A 12625-nucleotide genomic window follows, 5' to 3' on the forward strand; every position below is an offset into this window, starting at 1 on the left:
CAATAGTTCCACAACTTGGAATATACTTATAAACAGGATTCCATGGCATATAAAGCCTCTACTTTGCTAAAGCCAAGCAGGTATATGTCTGGTCAGTGCCTAGATAGGAGGTTGCTGGGAAGCACATGAATACTGCTTTGGGTCCAAGAGAGAGTAAACAGTGACATGTAAATGTGAGAAATAAAAACTATTTCAGTAAATATGAAAGTCTATGGATCTGGTGTCTGGGTTCTTCTCATATTGCTGCTTTGGTTGTGAACACGATTAGATGATACCTCTTTGTTAATGGAAAGTTCCAACCAGCATTCCCTCTCTCAGTTCCCATGGGAAAGCTATTTTGCTCCTACATATAACAAGCAGTAGATGTTAGCATATGTGCACAAGTGTTTGGCATTAAGGAGAAGCTCTTCTGTAATTAAGATCTTAGATAATTACATGATTACTTTATTTTGCAGCTTCAACAACACTCCCCTCAAAATATTTTAAATCAAACCTTAGTTTGTAGAAATTAATTACAGTACTTGGTTAAAGCTTTCTGTGAAATCACAGAATTAGGACAGCCTGCCATCATAATAGGATATTTGTCTCTTTGCTCAGATCCAAAAGGTAAAAAGTCTGTTGCCTTTTAGAGCAATACAAAGTTTTCCTTCCCGTATCAGAGAAACTTGTGTGTATGTCATTAGCAGTTATCCACCCAGGCTACTTTGCTTGCTTAAGACGACCTGCTTTCCTTCCTGTCTTTTTCTCTATCTTCACTGGTAACTTCCATATAGGCTGAGCAGTCAGTCCTCAGCTTTCTTTTTGTGTTCCTCAACTTCTTAATGAGCATCTGAAATGCATATGTTGGTAGATGTCTCACTTTGATCTGCATATAGACTGATTGCTACAAGGACTCTTTCTCTAGCATTTCAAATATTTTAGATATGAGTTATCCATGTAAATCTTAATAAATATTTATTTCCTCCACGGATAACTCTGGCAACAGTACAGCTTGTTCTTTTTAGCTTTATTATAAATGGGTGATCTTGTAGTTGTCAATGTTGATTTAGATTGGAGGGAAACCTCAAATCTGTGGGCCAAAATCAGAATCTCTCTTCATTTCAATGGTAGTTTTATATAGCCATTTCAATTAACAAATGTCTTTCTCTGACTTCAGTCCATCTATCAACCCATTTTATTGTTTGTTTACAGTAACTCCAGCCCTATTTTATTGGTTTTCTGGATTCCAGGAAAGAGATCCTAAATGATGTCAAGTGTTGTCTTTGAAGAACCAAAGAATTTGATCATTCTCATACTGAGATGGTTTGGTCATGGTTGTCCTGACTATTCAAAATGTGTTATTTCTGTTTAGTTTCCATTCAAGAATGTGCTTCACAAATTGTTAGCGTCCAGAGAGAAAGAGAGATGATACCTATCCTTAATGCATCACCTTGGAATCTGGAGCAGAGACTTGAGCTTGATAAGAGAACATGGGACAGATGTCCACTAGGAAGGCAGGCTTGGGGAAATCTGTCTCTAGCATTGAGACACCTGTCTTGGTGCTTCCAGCTCTAGCATAATGCAGCCCCCCCCCCCGCCTTTATATTTACAGCCACTTGCTCACGAAAAAGCGTGACTTTTATGTATAAGGATCTGAAAGCTTTGTCTGGTTACCCCTTGTTTCCTGCCAACTCTTAAGCCAACCACCAACTGCTGCTTTCTGTTTGTTTTAAGTTGCGGAATGATTATGGTCTCAGAAACCACGGCTAATAAAGAGCTCTGCTTTAAGCACCACTGTGATTGGCCTGGTGAGTCACTGCACTACCCAGTTATTAAAGGTACAGGAGCCTTACCCTCTTTTCTATCTGGCCACCTTGCCAAGAACTGCTGTTGCTATAGCTGAAAATACTGAGTGGGAAATGTGTGATTAAAGCAGGCTTCATTTATGGTGAATTTCAGAACATTTCCAAGATAAAGGCTATCATTTTGAATTTGTGCACTTGGGAGACTGAGGAGATTCAGTTTGAAAGGAAATGCCCCATAAGCTTGAAAAAGGGACCTGAATCCCTAATGATGATGTGGAGGAGGGGGTTGTTTTGGAAAGTCTCACCAGTAGATTATTAGTTTAAACTCTTTGGCTTCAGATTGACTAAGAGTAAGAATTGGGCAGTATGATTTGACGTGTATTAACCCAAAAAGTTGAAAGCAGAGATAAAGACACTACCAGTCATGGGAGTGGCATTGACCCTAGGAAACTTACTGAATTTTAAGGCAGGAACACTGAGCTATTAATATAGATTCATTATAAATGGTTGCTGATTGCAAGCCCGGTAGTATGGGACGTTGGTTCTTCAGATAAAACATTTCTGAACCAATTTATGGAAACTGCAAAACCTTGATAGGGATGTACAAGTTTAAGATAGTGTAATGGGTTATAAAAACACTCTCCACCCTGAGGCAGCTCATGGAAACTGATAGCAAATTGTGTGTTCTGATGCTTATGGTTATTCACAAAATGGTGATTTTCATGGCCATTTTCAGCTTTACTAATTTTGGTTGAGAAGTGTATGCTAATGAAGATTTCCTAACCAGGCAAAGCCGGCTATAATAAATTGTACATAGTGCAATGCTCTTCTGCTTCAGATCTTCTGCGGTCTTTTGTAGTGGGGGGAGAAAGGGAGGGACAGAAGTTGCTATTTGAGGATCTTTTGCATGAACATTTGTATTATATTAATAACAATATAATAACATACAGTGCTAAAAATGTACTGTATACTCAGAAGTCAATTCTATTGAATTCAGTTGAGCCTACTCTCTGGTAATTGAGGTTAGGATTGTAGCCTATATATCATGTAGAAACTTGAGGATCAACCTTTTTCTGTTTCAGCCATCAATTTGTTATATTTCCCCTTTACCTCTTTTCTTTTAATTAAGCAGCATACATAAATACATTGATTCTTAAGACAACAGCAGGTTTTCCCTTTGGAATAAGATATGCATGCCATAGTATAATCTGATCAGACAATTCAGAACACTGACTAGTTGTAAATATTATACTAAGATTTTACTGTACTGTCATATAGATTGCATCAATTAATAGTCTCAAAGGAGGCTGGGAAGTCCCCATTGTTAAATAAGAAAGAAGCATGTAGATTTCAAATCAATTTGGCTCCTGTTTATATCAGCCAGGCACTTACGTAAATACTTGGAGATTAATAGGGTGAGGTGAGTGAGATGTCAGTGTGAAAGCCAAATCACATTCCATGAATGTGAAAAGCCACACAGAACTGAGTCTGAACATCAAATGCACATTGGTATTATACTTTGTGTAAGGGTAATGCACTGCAGTTAAAAACTGTAGCTGTATTTTTAGGCAAGCTTCACTTAACTGAAGACATCAAGTCCAGGAAATTGGGGGAGCACCAGAAAAGAGAAGAAACCTGTTGGGATTGTAAATTATTCTTAGTAAATATGATATTCTAGTTAAGACATCTTGCTGTCTCTTTCCAGCAGAGAGTACAAAATGTTAAACATTGTATTCCCCTTCCCATTGGTTAAGAGCTCATCGTTGACTCTATTTTCCTATTTCTTTTTACTACAGGCAGCTTTGCAGCTGATTCCACATGTTTAATAGTGTCTGGGTTAGATTCCATTCTGTATTTCCAGGTTCCTTGCAGTATTTGTTTGGCAGTCATCTGGGTATTTCCTGTAGCGCTACTCTGATGCTTTCCCTAAAGGTCAGCCCTTCTTCTTCTTTTAAGCAAGAAGCTGTTGTGAAAACAGTGGTAATCTGTAGGCCAGCTGACTCTGCCCTTTAAGTAGTTCCTGAGCATCAAGATCCATGCCAAGGTGATGGAATTTTTAATGTTGCCCAGGCATCTCCCCACTTACCTCCCATTCCCTCAATGCATACACCATTCTATGGTATAGATATAAAAGAGATGAACCTGCATTTTATGATCCCCAGCAGCTACAGTAACTAAAGCTTTGGACTAATTGGCTCATTTTCTTGAAACAACCATTTGTCAATCACTCACAGCAAACATTAGACACGTCTGTTGGAGATTTGGATTCTACCTTGGGACTTGAATGGAATTCTCTTTCTTTCCTTATGCAGCACTACTAATTAGAAATATGCTCTTTTGGTTCAGTGTGCCGAGATTAGCTTAATTTCAGTGAAGACATAATGCTAGGTCCTTGGTTTAAAAATAGGTACTGCAGATGTTTCTGCAGAGGAGAAAGCTTTGAAAATATCTCCTTGGCTGTGTAAGGTTCTGTGCATATGTACTTAGTAGCGGAGCATAATTATATTTTAAATTAATGGGTTACATATGACTACCCTGGAACAATGTTGGACTGTGGTGACTCAGTAGGTAAGTGATTCCTCTCCTCTCCCGAGGCCCTAATTCCAATCTCTGCTGCATTGTATGTATGTATGGCTTTGCATATGTATATATGTAAAATATGTGAATATATTAACTCACTAAATCAGTCGCGCAAGATCAAATTGATTGTGCTGTTGTCTTCAGCAGGAAGATAGCCTGTTTCAAAGGGTTTGGTGCTGCATTCCTCTAGAAAGGAGTGGGCTGCATACAAATCACTCTTTCATGGAAATAATTCTTCATGAAACCTTTATTTCATCTAATTCTGGCTAATGGAATACATTCAGTAAAAGCAGTGTTGTTGATTTATCAGACTGGGCATGACTGGTCATCTCTGACCATTGGCCATGTTGGCTGGGGCTGATGGGATGTGTATCCTACAACATCTGCTAAAGAGTATCACAGAGTAGCTTTGAGGAATAGTTTGTCTTCACTGTTTTTGGTCCAAAGTTTTCATATTTTAAGTTTCAAATGTCATATTTATATTCTAAGTGTTGGTCTATATATTTTGAAAGAGTTAAATATTGGCAGTTTTGTGGGGTATTTTATAAGCCATTTCAAATAATTGCTTGGGTTTTGAATGGGAATCTTAAAATGCATATAATACCCACTTTATTTGTAGGCTATGTATGGACAAGAAACAGAGAGAGAATGGTTTGGAGGGGTGACAGAAAGGAATAAAGGTAGAATCTGTCCATAGAGCAGTACCCTCCAGATATTGCTGGACTTCAACTCCCATCATCCCTGACCATTGGCCATGATGACTGGTAATGATGGGTATTGTAGCCCAACAACATCTGGAAAAACAACAACAACAACAACAACAACAACAACAACAACTAATAATAATAATAATAATAATAATAATAATAATAATAATAATAATTTATTTCTACCCCACCCATCTGGCTGGGTTTCCCCAGCTTTCAATAAAACATTAAAAACAGAATAAAACGGCAAACATTAAAAACTTCCCTAGACAGGGCTGCCTTCAAATGTCAGATACTTGTATATTTCCTTGACATCTGATGGGAGGGCGTTCCACAGGGTGTGCGCCACTACTGAGAAGGCCCTCTGCCAGGAAGGCACAGTGTTCTAGATGATGATGACAGGTTCTAAATTTAACCCCATGAAGTTCATATTATAATACAGTGGTACCTTGGCTTACAGACACTTCAGGTTACAGACACTTCAGGTTACAGACTCTGCTAACCCAGAAATAGTACCCCGGGTTAAGAATTTTGCTTCAGGATGAGAACAGAAATTGCACGGCGGCCGCATGGCAGCAGCAGGAGGCCCCATTAGCTAAAGTGGTACCTCAGTTTCAGGTTAAGAACAGACCTCCAGAACAAATTAAGTACTTAACCTGAGGTACCACTGTACTAGCATTGAGGGATTTATTTTAAAGCAGAGATTGTAGTCATATCTCTTAGGTTATAGTTCTGAGCAATCTGTGTGATGAAGGAGCTGTGTTGGGTTCACATATATATGACTAATCTTAATTTCAAGGTGTGAAATTGTACACAATAGATGGATTTTCAGGATTTAAAACTGAAGCTTAAAAGCCACATAATGGAGGAATTCTCAGGCAAAAAAGCAATGTAATCTTCTTTTTAAAGAGTCAGGCATTTGTCCTAGGAGAGAGAGAGAGAAAAACTCAAGGAAGAGGAGGAGGAGATTTTGACGTTGTTTTACTCAGCCCCTTTGAAACAATAGCATTATAGTTTGAATAAACTTTTAAGATTATGTGAAAAGCATCTAGATCAAGGGAAGTAATAGTGCCACTGTATTCTGCTCTGGTCAGACCTCACCTGGAGTACTGTGTCCAGTTCTGGGCACCACAGTTCAAGAAGGACATTGACAAACTGGAACGTGTCCAGAGGAGGGCAACCAAAATGGTCAAAGGCCTGGAAACGATGCCTTATGAGGAACGGCTAAGGGAGCTGGGCATGTTTAGCCTGGAGAAGAGGAGGTTAAGGGGTGATATGATAGCCATGTTCAAATATATAAAAGGATGTCACATAGAGGAGGGAGAAAGGTTGTTTTCTGCTGCTCCAGAGAAGCGGACACGGAGCAATGGATCCAAACTACAAGAAAGAAGATTCCACCTAAACATTAGGAAGAACTTCCTGACAGTAAGAGCTGTTCGACAGTGGAATTTGCTGCCAAGGAGTGTGGTGGAGTCTCCTTCTTTGGAGGTCTTTAAGCAGAGGCTTGACAACCATATGTCAGGAGTGCTCTGATGGTGTTTCCTGCTTGGCAGGGGGTTGGACTCGATGGCCCTTGTGGTCTCTTCCAACTCTATGATTCTATGATTCTATGATTCTATGATTAACCAACTCCTTTCTTGAACAAACAGGGTGTAGCGACAAAACATGAGTGTATGAGAAACAGTTCTTCACTTCATAGGTAACAAGGAGTAGAACAACGGAAACCATAAATTACTTGGGGTGTGAGGCCTGCTTCCAGCACGTCCACTTGGCTACACCTCTGTGAGCTGTATGGTTGGCAGCCCTGAGAAAGAGTCCTACACACATACCAACAAACATGTTAGCCCAGGATTCCCCTTACAGTGGAGGCGCTTTGCACAATACATTAGTGCACATGTACACCTCCTTTTCATCATTGCCAAAAGTGCAGCCAGTAGGGGCAGGTGTGAAGGAATGAAGGAATGAAGCTGATCCTTCACATTTCCTTTTAACACAGGCATTGCATCACATTTCCTTTTAACACAGGCATATTTGCAAATAAGGGACTGGGCACTGTGTGTATGCATACACATACACATCCAAACACACAGCAGAATGTCTTCTACTGACTACAACAGAGCACTTCATGCAACCTTAATTTCCACAGCAGGAAGGGACCCTGTGGCTGCCAGAGGAGGCCAATATGGGTGCACGGGCACTCATGGGCACCACATTGGTGATCCCTGTTTTAACACATGGGAGGTTGTATGAACTTCCATTGAGCATCTGTGTTCATCCTATCTTTAATTTTTTGCCCATCATATATATGCTAGACCTCTGATAGCCCTTCAAACTGATTTTTTTTCTTCTTTCCTTGGAGCTTTAATTATTTACCTCTTCAAAGCTGCCTGGCAGTATATAAGCTTCTCCCAGTCCTTTATTAGACTCTTTCACCTTTTGCATCCCTGTAAAACCATGCAGTGTTGAATAAAAGTGACATCTTAGGTTCTCTGGAGAGTTTGTCCTAAACACTTGGCATTTGTTTAACACTTGTATCATTTCAGTAGCATGTTGCAAACCGTCTTCCAGAGGTCAGTAATATGGGGACAATTAACTATTAAAATCCATAGATTAACAAGGATAGCCATAACATTTTAAAATCCTGTACAATATGGTATAAAAGAATGGCATGCACACTATGGTATTTTCCATTCTATAACCCAGTACTATGAAAATCATCATTTATAGTTCAGATTGGGAAAAATGAATACAGTAAATGGACAAAAGTGCAAAGATTCACAAAATGTTTAGGGGTGTGCGTACCCCTGTGTACCCCCCCCCAAAAGCACTGCTTATAGTACTGAGGACTGTGTTTGTCTGTCTGTTAAGAAGAAAACATTATCTATCTTTCTGGCAGGCATTTAGGACTCTCCAGTTGTTACCTGTCATGCTGTTAAATTGCAGATAATTCTGGTGGGTCAAACAGGTAATTAACGGTGAATCAAAGATTGTACTTCATTCACGATTATTAAAGAGCATTTTGTTCAGTGTTCTCAGATGGTTTATGGAAGCTTTTCCAACAGTGTTTCCACACCACGTGAGTCAACTGAGTTGGCTTTGGCTGTAAGATTAACTCTTGAGTGGCCTTTTCGAGCTAGAATACCTTCTGATCAGTCTGTGCAGTGATCCTAAACAGAATCTATGACACCAAAACCACAAATGACATGCTAAGTGTTTATGACTTGTGCATTTTTTTAAAAAACCTACAAAGTAGTGGATAAATTATTGTTATTATGTATTTATTTATACCTTGTATTTTTCCCTGACAGGGATCTAAGGCAGCTTCCTCACCAGCCATCATGAATTTTCCATCAATTAACTGAAACACTCTCTACACCATAAAGTACCCCTTTTAGTTCATTCAGCTTTCATCTTCAACATAAGGACATGTGTGGGGTGAGAGTGGGAACAGGGGGGCTGCTCCTGTGTCCTATCCTGTGCACCTTCTCTGTAAATCCCAATGTGCCCTGTGGGAGGACTAATTGCAGTGGAAGATGTGGTCGATATTGGGAAAACTTGATTGCTGAGATATTTGTTGCATTTTCATTTTTCATACATCCATTTTGGGAAAATTGATCATTTGCAAAAATTTCTGTGATAAAATAAAATAAAATTGGGCCATCAGGCCAGGCCAAGGAAGTGAAAGAAACTGGTAGATCACACTATTCTGGATACTGCTTTGATCCAGCCAAATGGTGACAAAAGTACTTATATGATGATCATGCCTAAAATTGTATAAAGCACTGTAGAATAATAATAACAGGATTGTAAGGGGCAGGGTGAAGAAAACTTGTATAGAACTTCATATACCTGCAGCATCTTGAGGGATTGGACTCTGTGCTCTTATAGCAGGGTGCAGCACACCAGTGTTTCATATACAGCGGTTTCTCCTCTGTCAAAATCTTCGCAGAAGACTCAAGTATCACTGTGTTTGCTTTTATTATGCTCCAGTTTGCCCTCCCTCCCTCCCTCCCTCCTTTTTTTTCTTTTTGAAATTGTTCAACATATATTGGCATAATTATGATGCATAATTATCTATAAATTGCCAGCCCTTCAGAAGTCATTTTCCTGCCCTGAATAAAAATTTAATAAATAAAATATTGTAGGTTGGGGGTATTGTATTTGTTTATGCAATTTTGTGATCCTTGGATGAAGGGCAGTATAAAAATTTAATAAACTAACTAACTAACTAACTAACTAGAGAGCTTTCTCAGAGATGAGAATGACACACAGTGCACAAATAATATGAGGAAAATATGAAATCTCTCTGTCAGGAGTTCAGCCTACACTCGAGTAGGACCCTGGCAAGACACATGCCTGACTGGCATGTTCCCTCCCTCCTGGTTGATAGTTTAACCCAACCCACAGCGACTGATGCCAACCGACACCGGCACACTTTCGCAGAGTTTGCGCATCTGCGTGACAGACCTCAGCAACTCAGCGTTTTGGCTAATCAACTTTATTTACATATAAACACACACTGAGCACTGCAACACGGCTCCCTCCCTCTCTAGCATCAGACAGCAAAGAGAAAAAAGAACAAAGGACAATAGTCCCACTTCACAGAACACAGTAACACAAACATCCTGTCTCCGTCACTTCCCACTCTGTGGAGTCAAAACATACACCATCATGTGATAGACAAAAATCCCATTATTGCAATCATGGAGCAGGAATTCTAACACTCTCATGCTATCCATGGGTGGCTAAATATGTGGATGTCATTAATAGATGCTGTAGAGTGGTGGAAGACACAAATTTCTGTAAATAATAAGAAGGGAAACTTAAACTGTTAAATTTCTCATACTGTTACATTACTTCAGTCAAATTAACTATCTTTCATTTACTTTATTTCCTAATTAATTTACTAAAATTAATGTCTCAATGTAATTTAAATTTTCAAGGGTATAACTTCCACCTAAATGACAGGCAATTCATTACTTCAAAAATCAACTTTACAATATTTTCTATATCAAGGGAATAATACGTTAACCAATGAATACCTTCTCACATTCGATAGATCTTATTTAAAGCTGATTTTAAAAGGCCTATTTTAACCTGAGTTATACATGGATCAATTAATTTCACTGACTGATATGTTTAAACGTAAGACTTTGGTTTATATTCATTTTTTAACTACAGTTATTTGATCCTGTGAAATCACATATTCTTTCTCAATTAACATATTCCCCATGCCCATGATATGAATGACATTTTATTTATGAGGTTCAATAAAATTGAGGAATATTTTTTTTTTTATTAAAGAAAGCAAAACATTTAGGCCTACTGTGATGGCAAAGACTGCAATCTGCCCTTTAAGACGGATGTTCCACTTCTAGGGTTGGAGGCAGTGTGTCTCTGAATTCCAGTTGCATGGAATTAAAGGTGAGGACAATGCTGCTGTGCTCAGCTTCTGGTTCTGGGCTTCCTATGGGCATCTTGTTGCTACTGTGATAACACAGTCAGACCAGATGGGCCTTTGCCCTTAGCCATCAAGCTCTTTTTATATTCTTAAGGCAGGCAAGCAGACCAGCTATCCCTGCGCCACCTTGTTTACTTCACCAGGCCCACTGTAGTTAGTTAGTTAGTTTATTTTATTTTATTTATATCCCACCCTCCCCAGCTAAGACCGGGCTCAGGGCAGCTAACATCAGGTATAAAAACAATGGATTAAAATACAACTTAAAAACAAAATTAAAATACTACTTAAAATGCAGGCTCATTTCAGTGGAAGCTCAGATCAGAAACTGGTTTTTTGGGGGGGACGTCAAATCTTCACCAAGGTCAACTATCCAGACTGGTCCTACGTGGGCCAGAAAAGCCAGGGAAGTCCACAAATAGGGGTTCCATCACAGAAGGAAAAGGAAAGAGGGGGAGGGGGAAGGGATCAGGCTGGTTCCAAGCCAAAGGCCACGTGGAACAACTCTGTCTTACAGGTCCTGTGTAACAAAATCAGATCCCGCAGGGCCCTGGTCTCATGAGACAGAGCATTCCACCAGGCCGGTGGAGGCTAATCTGACTTCCTTAGGGCCCGGGACCTCTAAAGTGTTGCTATTTATGGACCTTAAGGTCCTCCGCGGGGCATACCAGGAGAGGCGGTCCCGTAGGTACGAGGGTCCTAGTGTTTCTAGGTATCGTTACTGTGAGCAGTAAGCTACAATGCCCAGGATTCTTTGATAGAGAAATGAGTTTCAAAGGTGCTTTAAAGGTATAGTGTGCATGCCAACTGCCCCCCCCCCAAATGTGGCTCAGTGGATCAATGTTTCTGGCTGTTAACCAGAAAGTTGGTGGTTCAAGCCCACCTGGGACAGCTGTGTGCAGAATTCCCGCATTGCAGGAAGTTGGACTACATGACCCTCAGGGTATCTCCCAACTATACAATTCTATGCTTCCGGCACTTGAAAAACCCACTGGCTCAGCCAATTTTCTATCCTCGGTAGAGTATGAAAGCAATTAGGTATGGGGTGAGTAATAAAATGACAAATTTAACAACAACAACAACAACAAAAACTTTTAAAAAACTAAACCCTTTCCAGTTTTGGAAATCTCAAAAAGGAAAAAGTTAAGAACACTTTGAATGTTGATACCCAGGAGCAAAATCAAAATGACAGAAGAAATTGTATCCACCTCAAGCTAGACTAGATTACTTTTCTCACCTGCTCAGTACTTTCTCAGAGCTGAGCTTCCAGCTCCATTTGCAGCCTCCTTTCCTGGCTTCTTCCTTGTGCAGTACTTCCACGGTGCTTCCTTACTTTGTCACTGAAATCCTGCTCAGTATTGATCCAGAGCAGAACTCCAATGTATAGTTAGCAGAGTAAAAATTTAAACACATTGCAGGATTCCCACAAAATAGACGAGAGGCAATTGTATTTCATCCAGCAGGGCTTTACTGCTACTGAAGGCAAATGAGCATAATGGTCACAAATCCAATACATTCGGGATTGGCACTGTCCATAAGAAATCCAGTAGCAGCAGACTTAACTTAAACTTACGATAACTTATAATAAGTCTAAAACTTTAACAATAGGCATGCTATATACAGAACACCACACGAGAAGGAAAGAGAGACAGAAAGAGAAAGTGAAACCCAGGCTCCTTCTTGCCTATTATTATAGTCAGCATGACCTTGACAAAAAAGATAACAGAACCAGTTTAAACCAGCTGTACTCGGGTTATCTGAAGGAACAACCCAAACATCATGAACCTTCTGCTTGTTTCTTTCACATAGAGAAGCTTCTCTTGAATTTAGTAGAATGGGAAAGATACATTGGATCAATACTTTATGTACTAAGAAATGCAAACTGACATACTTCCACAATGTTTCAATTTGTTTCCCCACCACCACCGTTTCAGCATTCACACAAATACTCCCTTTTTCTCTCTCTTCCACTATGATCATACTATGTTTCAACTGTCTCCTTATACACATTATTTCCACTCTTCCCCTGAACCTCATGGTCAGTTAGAAGGGGAGTACACTTGTGGATAAGTTTCCATTCTTTCAGCCTGCTCAAT

At 39.7% G+C, this 12625-nt stretch overlaps 1 protein-coding gene across 4 annotated transcripts in view; it reads left to right on the forward strand.

The window, feature by feature from the left end:
* Positions 1-12625, forward strand: part of LRRC4C (leucine rich repeat containing 4C) — a 625819-nt gene that overhangs the window by 585861 nt on the left and 27333 nt on the right. The window lies entirely within an intron of this gene.

The sequence above is a fragment of the Podarcis raffonei genome, chromosome 1 (genome assembly GCF_027172205.1).
Source record: "Podarcis raffonei isolate rPodRaf1 chromosome 1, rPodRaf1.pri, whole genome shotgun sequence".
Lineage (NCBI taxonomy): Eukaryota > Metazoa > Chordata > Lepidosauria > Squamata > Lacertidae > Podarcis > Podarcis raffonei.